Consider the following 12,808-nt stretch of genomic DNA (forward strand, 5'->3'; position numbering starts at 1 on the left):
CTCAATTTGTACACAGCATGAACGGTTACCATCCTAGTATATGTTGGAATGCATATTGCATGCCCACATCTAACTTTCCAATAGGGATAGGGACGCCAACAGGTTGGATGCAAACTGACATCTGACCCAAATCCCATTAGTTGGATTTAGTAGTTAAATTTGGATCCCATTAATAATCTGCATTCGGGTTTGGTGTTGAATTTTGTATTCAAACCTGAACCTGAATTTGACTATGACCCGAGACTGATTAAGTGTAAATATTGGATTTTAAGTTAGTTGAATCCAGAATTAGTTTTACTGAATTCGAATCTAGTTAAGTCAGAACTGGTTTTGTCAAACTCTGTAATGCCTAGATCCAACCTTGAGTCCTACACGTTTACATCCCTACTTTCCAACTTTGAAAACCCTTGGGAAATCAATGTGGCTCTTGGAACCAAGTCGGATATAGGCCAGAACTGGGTCAGATCTAATTATTATTTGCACATGGAACCCTAGTCTTTATTTCCTTTTACTAACCAATGTTGTACCCTAAATCGATTTTCAAAACTATTCAGGGAATCATTCTATTTTGAATCGGCTAGTTTTCAACCAAGGGAGGATGACACGTGTTAATAAAAATATATTTAAAATTACTTAAAAACTATAATTATGATTATGATTATGATTATGATTATGATTATGATTATGATTATGATTATGATTTGTTGTTATGGATATATCCTAGCATGATTTATGATGTTTGGAAAATCAGTTTTTTTATATTTATGTTGGATCCTAGCATGAAATATGATTTTGGGAAAGATTGGTTCTTGAATTTGGAATCAACATGTTAGTATGAAGCTAGCATATATGTGAAGTTCCTCAGTTAGAGAAACAAGAAGTTTGCATAAACTTTTACGTGAACTTCAAGGCTTTTATGCGAACTTTGTCAGATATATGCGATCAGTTTGAGAAACATAAAGTCTGCAAAAACTTTAATGCAAACTTCATGACTTTTATGCAAACTTCATCATGTTCCTAGAAACATGAAGTTTGCACAAACTTTTATTTGAACTTCATCAAATACATGTGATGTTCCTCAGTTTCAGAAACATGAAGTCCACATAAACTTTTATGTGAACTTTGTCAGACATATATGATGTTTGAAAAATAGGAAGTCCACATAAACTTTTATTCAAATTTTGTGACTTTTATGTGAACTTTATCTAGTGATGTATATTCAGTTTAGAATCCAATTTTATTTAAATCACTATATATATAAATGTATATTTAGTTTAAAATTTGATTTTCATTAAAATCACTGTATATATGAATGTATATTCAGTTTGAAATCTGTTTTTTATTAAAATCACTACATATATGAATGTGTATTCAATTTGAAATCTGATTTTATTAAATCACTACATATTTGAGTGTATATTCAATTTAAAATCTGATTTTCATTGAAATTACAACATAAGTTTATGTGTTGAACTTAGTATGCTTTATTGTTGCTTCTAACATGAGATGTTTATTTGCATAACAGATGGTATGTTGATGCATGCCACTTAGTTTGATTTCTAAATATGTTACATGCTGAATTATAAGTGAAGAAGGATGTAAGTAAATATTTGTTGGTTTCCTAGATGTTTTGGCATGGTCTCAAGGACCCGTTTATGCAATGATTTATGCATGGTTTATTACATAGTGTATGTGCAATCCGAGCAAGCAAATGCCTATGTATTGTGATGATTATAGATTAATGTTATGATTTTTGTTGACTAGTAGATGGTACCTAAGTGGTACAATGTGTGATCTTTATTCCTAGGTGTGGATGTGAGGGTACCTACGTGGTACAATGTGTGATCTTTGTTGTTGGGTATAGACCCCAAAGGTACCTGAGAGGTACGATGAGATGCATGAAAATAATCAACTAATAATAACTATAAGAACACGCTAAACTAATATTTTCTCACACTTTAAAAGATGAGGTGACTGCACTACCTCTGACAGATCCATTTTTTGAACAGTTGACTAGTAGATGGTGTGTCTCGTCACTTTGGGTTGAGAGAACCCAGTCCCCTACCTCGATGGATTAATGAGCATCCTGTAGATCCGTGTTCTTTTAAGGGTCAAATATGAACGTTGTTCCCAACCATGAGTATTAGGGGCAACTCCATGGGATCTAAGGGAGGTTGACTTACTAGTAAAAGCAGTTCTATCAGTTTGGTTCAAATGTTGAACATGTCTCCTACCCCAGAGGAGAGAGGACCATCCCATAGATCTGTTGTTTACTTTTGGATCGAGGATCCTGTCTTCGATCATATGTATTAGGTGACCACTATGTGGATATGTATTGCTTCTTGGGTTGCAGACCCAATCTTCGATGTAACGCCCCAAAATTTTAAAATTTTAACCTTAAAATTTTAGATTTTTTTAAATAGCAAAAATAATATTTTTCTTTGGGTTAAACATTTTGGGCGGGTTACAGTACAATCAATTATCATAACTAAATTAAGATGTGAATAACATTAAGAACTAATTTAGCCTTAATAATTTAAAATGCATATCAAAGTATTTTGATAATAATAATTATTTTTTTAAACTATCCTCGGTAAAGGAAAAGACTAGCTTGCAATGCCACAAGTATTTCATATTCGCTCCACAGTTGCACATCATAATTTACCTGAAACCCCATAAAACGGGTCAGACTCATGAAAACCTGGTAGGAAATGAAACGAATTAGACTTAGAACAATGTGATAATGCCCCAAAATTTCAACCCTAAAATTTCATAATTTTTTAAAAACAACGAAAACAACATTTTTCTTTATGTCAAATATTTTGGGTTGGTTACAATACAATCAATCATCATAACTAAATTAAAATATGAATAACATTAAGATTTAATTTAGCTTCAATAATTTAAAATATATATTAGAGTATTTTGATAATAATAATTGTTTTTTTTTCAAAAATATCTCCGAAAAAGGAAAAGACTAGCTCTCGATGCCACCCAAGCATTTTGTATCCACTCCGCAGTTGCACATCATAATTTACCTGAAACCCCAAAAAACAGATCAAACTCGTGAAAGCCTGGTAGAAAATAACATACTTGCAATAATGCACAATATCATAATTCATTCAAACACAGCCTCATACATTAATCATATAAAATATATTTTATCAGTCAATAAACATAAAATCATGCTAAATAACAAAATAGCAAGTCAACTTAATGCATATTCATTCATGCTAAGTTTTGCAACAATGCAACAAATTATGCACATGCATTAACATTTACATAAATGCATGAATATATACAAGATGCATAAACTTACCCTTTCAGTTATGCGAGTCCTTCATGCATGAGTAAGTTCTTATCTTCAGTTATCATTTTCTTGCTTATATGATGCATGCAATGTTCTATCTACATGAATTTCACTTGCCAATATTATCTATCTGTGGGTATAACACAGATTCTTCCAGTCTGGAGGTACAACCTAGGTTGGAATATTTAAGCAATTGTATCTTATTAATCTATGTGGCGCCCCAACTGTCTTTCCTAGCGAGAGAAATATAAATTTAGAGAGTTTTCAACCTCTTGCAACCTGATATATCAGTTTTTTCGTATAAGTCTTAGCTATCACACCGTGAACAAATCATGATAGTTCTCTTGGTCACAGACTCTATAGATTGGGACTAAAAAACAACCTTCGTGCCAAAACAATATCCTCATAGAACCACTAAGTATCATACTTACTCTCTCAATAAGTACAAGAGAATTAATTTCACTTTGATTTCTTAATTAACTCTCTTGTTAATCATGCCAATGTAAACATGCTACCACATTCTTAGTTTATATGTAATAATATTCATAACACTCTATGCATGCTTTTGATTAATTTCTACCATAAAAATTATACAAGTAATGCAATCACTATACATTTACATAGTAAAGGTAGACTAATCATTCATATTTATGCATGCATGATTCATCATGACAATTATTCACAATTCACTTTATGTATGCACTTATGCATTTTCAGACCACGCTATCACATATGCATATCATGTATTAGTTCGTGCATACATTCAATCACAGACATATCAATTGCAAAATTTTATGCAATTACACATGGCACAAGTACATTTAGACATTATCAATTTCATGCCTCATTAGGCTGATTGTATAATCTGTTTACCTGCATCAAATATCACAATTCATGCCTCATTAGGATGATTGTATAATTAGTTTACCTGCATCAAATATCACAATTCATGCTTCATGTATTGCTTAACTTGAATTGTCAACTGAAAAAGACTTAGGCATATAAATAAACAAGTAAGGCAAATGCATACCTGTGTTTGCCTGTTTTTTGTAAAATCAACCAGAAATCACAGAAAATATATTTGACTTTCATTTTTTTACTGAATATGCCTAATGTGTTGGAAAAATAACCCAAGAAACAAATCTCAAAAATAAGTTATAGAGAAATTATAAAAAAATTATAACCCCATACTATTATGGAAAAATGACATACCAGTTTTTGTAATCTACAAAAAGAAATTTGACTTGGGGATTTTTTGACAACTCTTTTTGCAAAATCCTTTTTACAGTATCTTCTAATATATTTTAGATCTATCACAAATTTTTTATGATTTTATCTGATCTATTTTAAATAAGTTTTCAGAACTTTCAAAATAACTGGTTAAAACAGCTCTGTAACCAGAGCCAAAAAATTATGCTCTATTATAGTATGCATTTCTCCCTCAGAACAGATTCAAATCAGACAAAATAACATGCTAGAATCAAGCTCTGGATGTGTAGAACATCATAATATTTTTATTTAATTTTTTTATCTGTATTCTATGAGAAATGAAATTATTTAGAAAGCTGGTCAGGTCACAAACAAAAATAACAATCTAAGTTTATCAGAACTCTTAATGAAATCATAAACTATAGGTTAAATATTGCATTAAAACATGATTCACCATCATTGATGATATTCTAACATGAATACAGTAAGTACACAACAATATTAACCCCTTTTCATGTTGACCCATCATTAAAAAATCATAAATCTCTTTTGTAAATCATAAAACAACATGAATATAATATTTAATTCATATTTAACACTAATCATGTAATGAATAAACTAAATCATTGTATTTTAGATTATTGAAGATATGATAACATCAATATTATCTTTTCTAACATGATATAATCAATTAACATGCTCACAATAATCTGAATCAAGCAAGAAAACCATTCTATAAAAATTAATTTTGCCTTTTTGAAACTAGTTCTTTTCAAAAACGTTTTTCTCAAAACTGATTCACCAAAACACCATTTTGGGTTTTTTGAAAATCTGTTTTTATCTAGATCCAATAGCCATAGACGTTCTAGGCATATATCACATGTAGATCCAAGCTCTTGATCAAAAGAAGGTATGCTAATGCATCCCAAAATCGAACACCATATAAGTAGAAATTCTCGACCAAAAATATTTTTTTTACAACGAAACAATCACTTTTTCCTCTGCACACATCTCCTTTTGAGCTAATTTAGATATTCTTCAAGGTAGTTGCATGTCTCTAATGGAGGTCTGGACTAACTTAAAGGTTTGAAAGAAGAAGAAGATGTGAGGAGGAAGAAAGAAGAGATGCACATCCACTGAAAGAGGTGGCTTAAATAGTTTCATAGGGGGGTCCCCTCCTATTGGACTTCTATCAAGCTTCTAGAGATAGAATCTATTTTCAATGACCTTAGGTGGGCTCACTAGTGGGGGTGTCCCACCTAGAAGGCTCTATTAAAGAGTCTTTATAACACATTGAAACTCTTTTTCAAAAAGTTTTTTAAACTACTAGGTCTCTTAAAAGTTTTTCCTAAAATTAATTTTTCAATCTTTAATTAGATGTGGGGCCCACTAGGGGGGCATCTCACCCTCTCTAGAACCCCCTTGGGTTAGCTAGAGTTTCTCTTTCACGAGGAGTCTAGAAGGTAGAGTGGGCTCCACCTAGGTGACACTGCTCTAGGGTCCAATCTATGTAATTCAGATTCAAAAACTCTAGATCAAATCCAATCCAAGTTGGATTGGATCCAGGTACCAAACATCAGTTTTAGATCCAATATTCAAATTAAAAAACCATATCCATAAATGAAGTCCAAATAAATATTGGATTTAAATCTTAAAGTTTAGATCCGAGTATGACTTGTCCAAGATTCATAAAAGTCATTGGCCACACTTGAACCTCTGTGGGCCACCATGTAGGCACATGATACCCCACCGGGCTAGGCGTGGCCCTCAGGGTCTCATAAGGAACCTAGTTTTAGTCTAAAACATAGCTCGATCAATTTAAAACAACCAAATTCTGAACCTTATCCAAGTTGGAAAAATCAAAATGGAGGCTGATTAATTTTAAAAATTACAGTTTTTGAACCAACCCAAAACTGAGAAATAACCCATAAGCTAAGTCTATTTGAGCACTTTCACTTCTCAAAGGTAGCCTTCTATTCGGCTATACTCTGCTCTGTATTAGCGGGATGTTCATTAATTCTAAGAGTCAAATCTAGGCTCGTGTAACCAAGAGTGAATAATACTATTTCTTTTCAATCTGATAAATTGTATGTCTAACATAGGGATGTTACTAGAATTGTCAATGATGAAAGAACCTGGTACAACAAGAAATGAAAGGAAAAGACCTTATAATTGCTTAACTCAGACTTATGTTGAAAAGGTAAAAACTGAGACCCTTTATTATTTACCTTTTCTGAGACAAGCATAATTGGGTCATTATCGTTCCACTTTGGTGGAAACAATAATACTCATAGTTGTTTTGTCTCCTCAATTCATAATAAATTGACTTCAATTTGTGAAACTACCAGATCATGTCACCATAGACAATTAAACATTGTACCTTTGGGTAAGAACATGCTTCATGGGCTGGTATATACATCTACTATTACACCTTATGTGAATTTGAAACAAAATAAACAAATTTTTGTGTATAATCGTTATTTCATAAAATTACACACAATCATAATACTGAATCGTAACATAGTCCAAAGAATCATTAATCAATGCAACTCATATTACTTTGGTGATTACATAAGTCACTTAATCGAGATCTTTTACCACAAACATATTTGTACTATGAAGCATACCCATGCATACATGATAATGCATGTATATTCATGATAAAATATATATTATATCATCAAAAAATATAAATTCATACTTCAACTTATATACATAAATAATTTTTGATGAAAACACATTGCATATGTCATGAAAACCTATAAACCCCTAAAATAAAATGAGAAAATCTTTGTTCCTTCACTAATTCATGAAAATAAGGTTTCTATGTTCAAAAATCGATAAAAAACTGATAGAAACTGGTCAAAAAAGGCTCTAAACTGATCTCAAAATACCCCATATCGGTTAAAGAATCTGTTTAGTCCTTTAAAGGGTTAAATATTACATGGAATTTATTTCAGATCTGATCTAAACCAATCCAGATCCAGATCTAGTTCCAATGGATCCTGAGTTGGATCCTCCAATCTTGATCCAAACTCATTTATTACGGGGCCCGGGTTGGATCCCAAGGTTCAAACCCGATTCGGATCCAGAATCAGTCTAAACAGGATCTGGGTTGGATCCTGATCAACACCCCGATCCAAAATTGGACACGGTCCAAACAAGATCTGAGTCCTCGACCTGATCTAGATCTGAATCCGATCCATAAAGTATCCATGTCGGATCTGGATTCTCGACCCAATCTAGATCCAAACCCAATCCATATATTATCTGGGCCAGATCCAGATCATGGGTCCAACCTGACTGAGTCAAACCCAAACCTGAAACCCTAAATGGGTTCAGGTCTGGTCCGGTCTTCAGGTACGGGTCCAACCCAGACATCAAGTCCAGACCTGATCCACTTGGACCATAATGAATCCAGATCTTGGATTGGGTCTACCTGCAGATGCGTATCCGATACCCAATCCGCACATACCAGGTTCGGATCGGGTCAGACGCCCGGGTTGGGATACCCAATCCTCCCGAACTAAAGCACCCAAAAAAACCGATGGTTTTAGGTTTTTGAGAAACCTCAAAAACTGAAGGCCACTCTCTGGCGCATCCTTAAAACCTAGGTTGTCAACATCAAGAGTAGATTCTAATGTTTGCATTGTTTTATTGCATTATGGACACTCATTATATGGTGTTATATTCCATCACTACCGCACATCTCACTTGATGGAGGCGTGCATGAGCTCCACTTTGGTATATCTCATGGTTCAAGTGAGATGTGTAGTGGAACTTGAATATAATCGATGATCGGTTTTATACAATATGAATGTAACTGGTCTGGAGGCCAATAATAGACTTGTGCAGGATTTGAGATAGAGTCGGCATGTGTATGTATAAGATAAGAGTTGGAAGTAGCAAGATTTCCCATCTTAATTTGTTTACTGGTCGATAGTTTTCCACTTCAACCAGAACTTTTCAAAGAAATGGATTTGATAAATGCTACCCAACCCATCCAAAGATATCAAAGGCTTCTGGCCGGATTCTTATTGTTAGATTGACTGGCTCAAGCGAGACAGAGAACCATAGAGATGCATGTTCAGTCATGGAAAATGAAAGGCCTAGTTGTCTGTTGGAAAACAATACAACACACTATCGATAGAGAGATTGCACTATTGATAGATCAATGAAACACGAAAAAAAGAGAAAAAAAATGTGCACACACATGGAACAGGTATTTTTTGTGGTTCGACAAGAGTTGCCTACGTCAACGACCATACTGAGATTACAATAGGCGGATTTTCTTCTTTAAATAGGAGTTTAGAGAAACCTATTTAGAGTAAAAACTCGTTAAGATAAAATTATAAAACTACCTTCCAAACATTAAGAATTTATATCACGCTCCACACTCCTCCAACATTGTCGTGTCTCATCCTTTTCTTCTCCCATGCCAACGTGAGTACCTACCTTCTCCTAACTTACCTAATATTGGTAGTGAAGAAGTTCCTTGTAGCTGTTAGTTAACTCAATACACATTTCTTTGTGGGACCTACCAACAAAGAAGAAGGTCACACCAAAAAGTGGATGGCTGATGATTGAGAATTGCAACAGATAAAAATAGGGCCAACAAAGAAAAAACCCTAAAGAAATTGAACCTATTTCACCTTGAAGCCCCTAATCCTAAACTTGGAGTACATTGACACACATCAAAAGAAGGATTTCTTTCTTGTTAATATAATTTTTTCCCATTACCAAACAAACTCTAAAAGAAAGAAAGGGTCATGTTTTACTAGATAATTAAAAGTTATATCACAATGACATGCTATATACAAAACCCTTGTCTAGAAGACATGACATGACATGCGTACACACCACATGCATTTTTGGATATTATTTTAAGATTCTAATAAGTTTTAATAATATTTTCAATAAGTATGTTTTTATATGTTAAAATATCAAAAACTTTTTATGAATTAAATAATAAAAAACTTTGTGTCATCGTGCCTTAGTTTTAAAAAAAATAGCATATATATTTATGTTTCATATCTATATACATGTCCATTTTTGTGTAATTATTTGGTATTAATGAAGGTAAGGAACTATTGAAATGAAAATCATAGGTTTAGAGTGTACCCACTCAATTTAACCACATAGATGCATTCAACCGGTTTGTTTGCTAAGGATCAACCTTGAATCGTGCTTTCTAATGTAAAAACATGCATTTTTAAATAATCAAGTTTTAGTACACTGTCGACCATTGATTTTCAACGCCCTTGAAAAACCTACTTATATGTCACAATTACATTATTCAAAACATACTCTACTACATAAACTATATACATAGGTCAAGTAAGGTCTGATATACAAAAATTGCAAAAAAAAGATTATCTTTACTCAATAGTTCCTTAATCTCATTAGTATGAAATTTCTAGCCATGTTTTTGTGACATAAGTTAAACAAGGATCCTACCAACCAGTTGGTGCTGCAATCTTTTACAAACCAATATTGGATGCTTTGCCTACCTTTTTTTGAGGAATCCAAAACTTTTTTTTTGAATTTTACTCGGAGAAAGCGCCTCAGGCGCATAGACCTAATTGTGCTGGCTCACCCTATAGTACTGCGGTCTCTGCCCATATCGGTGTACTTCGAGAGCTTACCCCTTGACCCTAGGGAGTCGTCAAGCTTTAGCTTACCCAAGGGATGACGTTCATGGGATTTGAACCTAGACTGTAACACTCAGACAGATTCTAAACCAAAAATACAAGTAAAATTTTTTCTCCAATATGTAATAATGCAACGGTTTCATCAATAGATACGTTCCAACCGTACCAAACACTAGATGGCTCGCCTGAGTGCAAGCGCAAGCGTGTCTTAGCCTCCTAGCAACTAACTGATTAAACACATTACATAAAAGAATCATTAACTTAAATAATTCATCATTGATATTGCCTTAACCGAATTGAGTTCTAAAGAGTCAACCTGTGCATGCACCAACATTTAATAGCTCTTTAGAACAAAGTTCAAGAAAAGATATTCAATGACAAAACCCCATTTTTTTCTTACTTATATTGAAAAACACAACGGAAAATATTGATTTGAAATGGGTCAAACTTTCAAGATTTTTGGTTAAACATCTCGAATGCATTAATTTCTGAAGCACGCACATTTGACCATTCATAAATAAAATTAATTAAAATAATCAACAATCTATATAATTGTTAAACTATCAATACATCTATCCAAATGTCAATATTTAAAAACAATCAAATAATATTTAAATAAAGTTTGACAGATAGCTCCTCCGAGATCTCAAAATTATCGGTCTCACATAGCACCTCCACAACAATATGCATTCACTCTATCAGATCACATGTTACCTGAAAACATTTTATTTTTAAAATATGAGACTTTGGAGAGTCTCAATAAGATTCACGCAAGTAATGCAAATATACAATACAACGAGCTTTCATAAACATGTATCATTCATATTATACAAAATTCAACATTAACTATGCAAATAAATTATTAAATAGTAAAGTTCAAGAATTCATATTTACAGGATATTCACAACTATAATATCTAATTTCAGGCATACATAACAACAATATATTTTAAATCTAAGACATCTAATCACATGCACACATTCACATAATCATATAAACATATATAAAATTACAAAAAAGTCAAATGAGCAGTTATTTTTAATTTTTATTTGATTACCAAAAAGCTTATCGGGTATGCGTAGACCTACTATGAAATAGACTAAACTAATCGGATATTTATTATGCTATGTATTTTAATTTTTTGAGTAGTTGACTGAGTTGTCCTCCACGAGCAGCATCATGCAAAGAAAAACTGTCTGGAGAATGGCTTCAACCCATATAGGATCGATCACTTACTTCTGCAGAAGACCCAGAGACATGCCAACTTAGAACAAAATTTGTCAGTCTTGACTCCCTTACCTCTCTAAATCGGGGACCACCAAAGCATTGCTTCTCGAAGCATAAAGTAGGGCCCAAAGAGTTCATACCGCCTACCCTCGCTAAAGTAGACAAAAGACCATTTTGGTTAAGTACACCTTGGTAAAAGCACACCCTAAATCTTGCTCAAGGGTTATCTTAATAATTAGGTCATGGGTAAATGAAAGTACCATTTAGGTTAGTGCATTATATAATCATCACATGGTTCTCATTCTGGGACCTTAATTCAACATTTAATTTTATTTATTACCCATATGCTCATACAACCCTGTGGAATTTCTGTCACCTAGCATGCATTTTACAAATATTGCATCACATAGCACAACATAAATTCTTATAACAAATGAATCATGTAACCATATTATTTAACGGTTATTTATACAATATCACATAATTTCAATGAATAGAAAACAACACGCATCATCATCGAAAATATATATCATTTTATGAATCATAGTTTAAATCAATATTAAGTTGTTCAAGTCCCATGGCTAGAGTAACCTGAAACCGCAACAACCGAAACATGTTTTGTCAATCACATTGCATTCAAATATGCCCAGATTCATATTTACATTCATTGCAGTTAAGAACGTATCATTGTTAATTTATCATAAAAATAATTTTAGTCAAGCCGTCATATGTAGATTTAATAATTAACATCAATCATAATTTGCGTAAAAGCCTATTTCTCTTAATAGGGCATCTATACAAGAAAACCATAACTTACCAATCATGATTTAACTCGTTGTCATCTCAATCATAAATATTTATATTAGAGTTGATATAATTTAAAACTAAATTTATTAAAACTTTGAAGAAAACATCAAAACATAATTAGAGTCGCAAAACCTGACTTTCTCCATAAGAGCTCCCATAAACCCTTATCGAGGAAATATACATGACCTTGATTAATGTATTGATTTTCAATACCTTAAATTATATCAGAACCTAATTAAAACATTAATGATATCACATTGATTTAATGAGTTTATTACAACTAATCCATAACTAAAAAACACACAAGTTGATTTTTTGGTCAAAGCTCCCATAACCCTAAATTGGAAGACTCTTATATTTTTACTTATGTTTTAGTTATAGTCAAGCTTACATAAGGTAAATCCATATAATTTAATTCAGTTCATACTGCACATGACTTCAAAAAAATCAAACCACAATAGCATATAGATTATAGAAATCAAATTCCAAGAAAAAAGTTGAAAACCCTAAACTGATTTCTGAGAAATTGGGGTTTTGATTCTCTCAATACAAACCATTTGATTTTCATCATATCAAGCATGATTTTTAGTTATTTAACAAGCTA

Source organism: Nuphar pumila, chromosome 13 (assembly GCF_984573655.1).
Source record: "Nuphar pumila chromosome 13, dmNupPumi1.hap1.1, whole genome shotgun sequence".
NCBI classification, from domain to species: domain Eukaryota; kingdom Viridiplantae; phylum Streptophyta; class Magnoliopsida; order Nymphaeales; family Nymphaeaceae; genus Nuphar; species Nuphar pumila.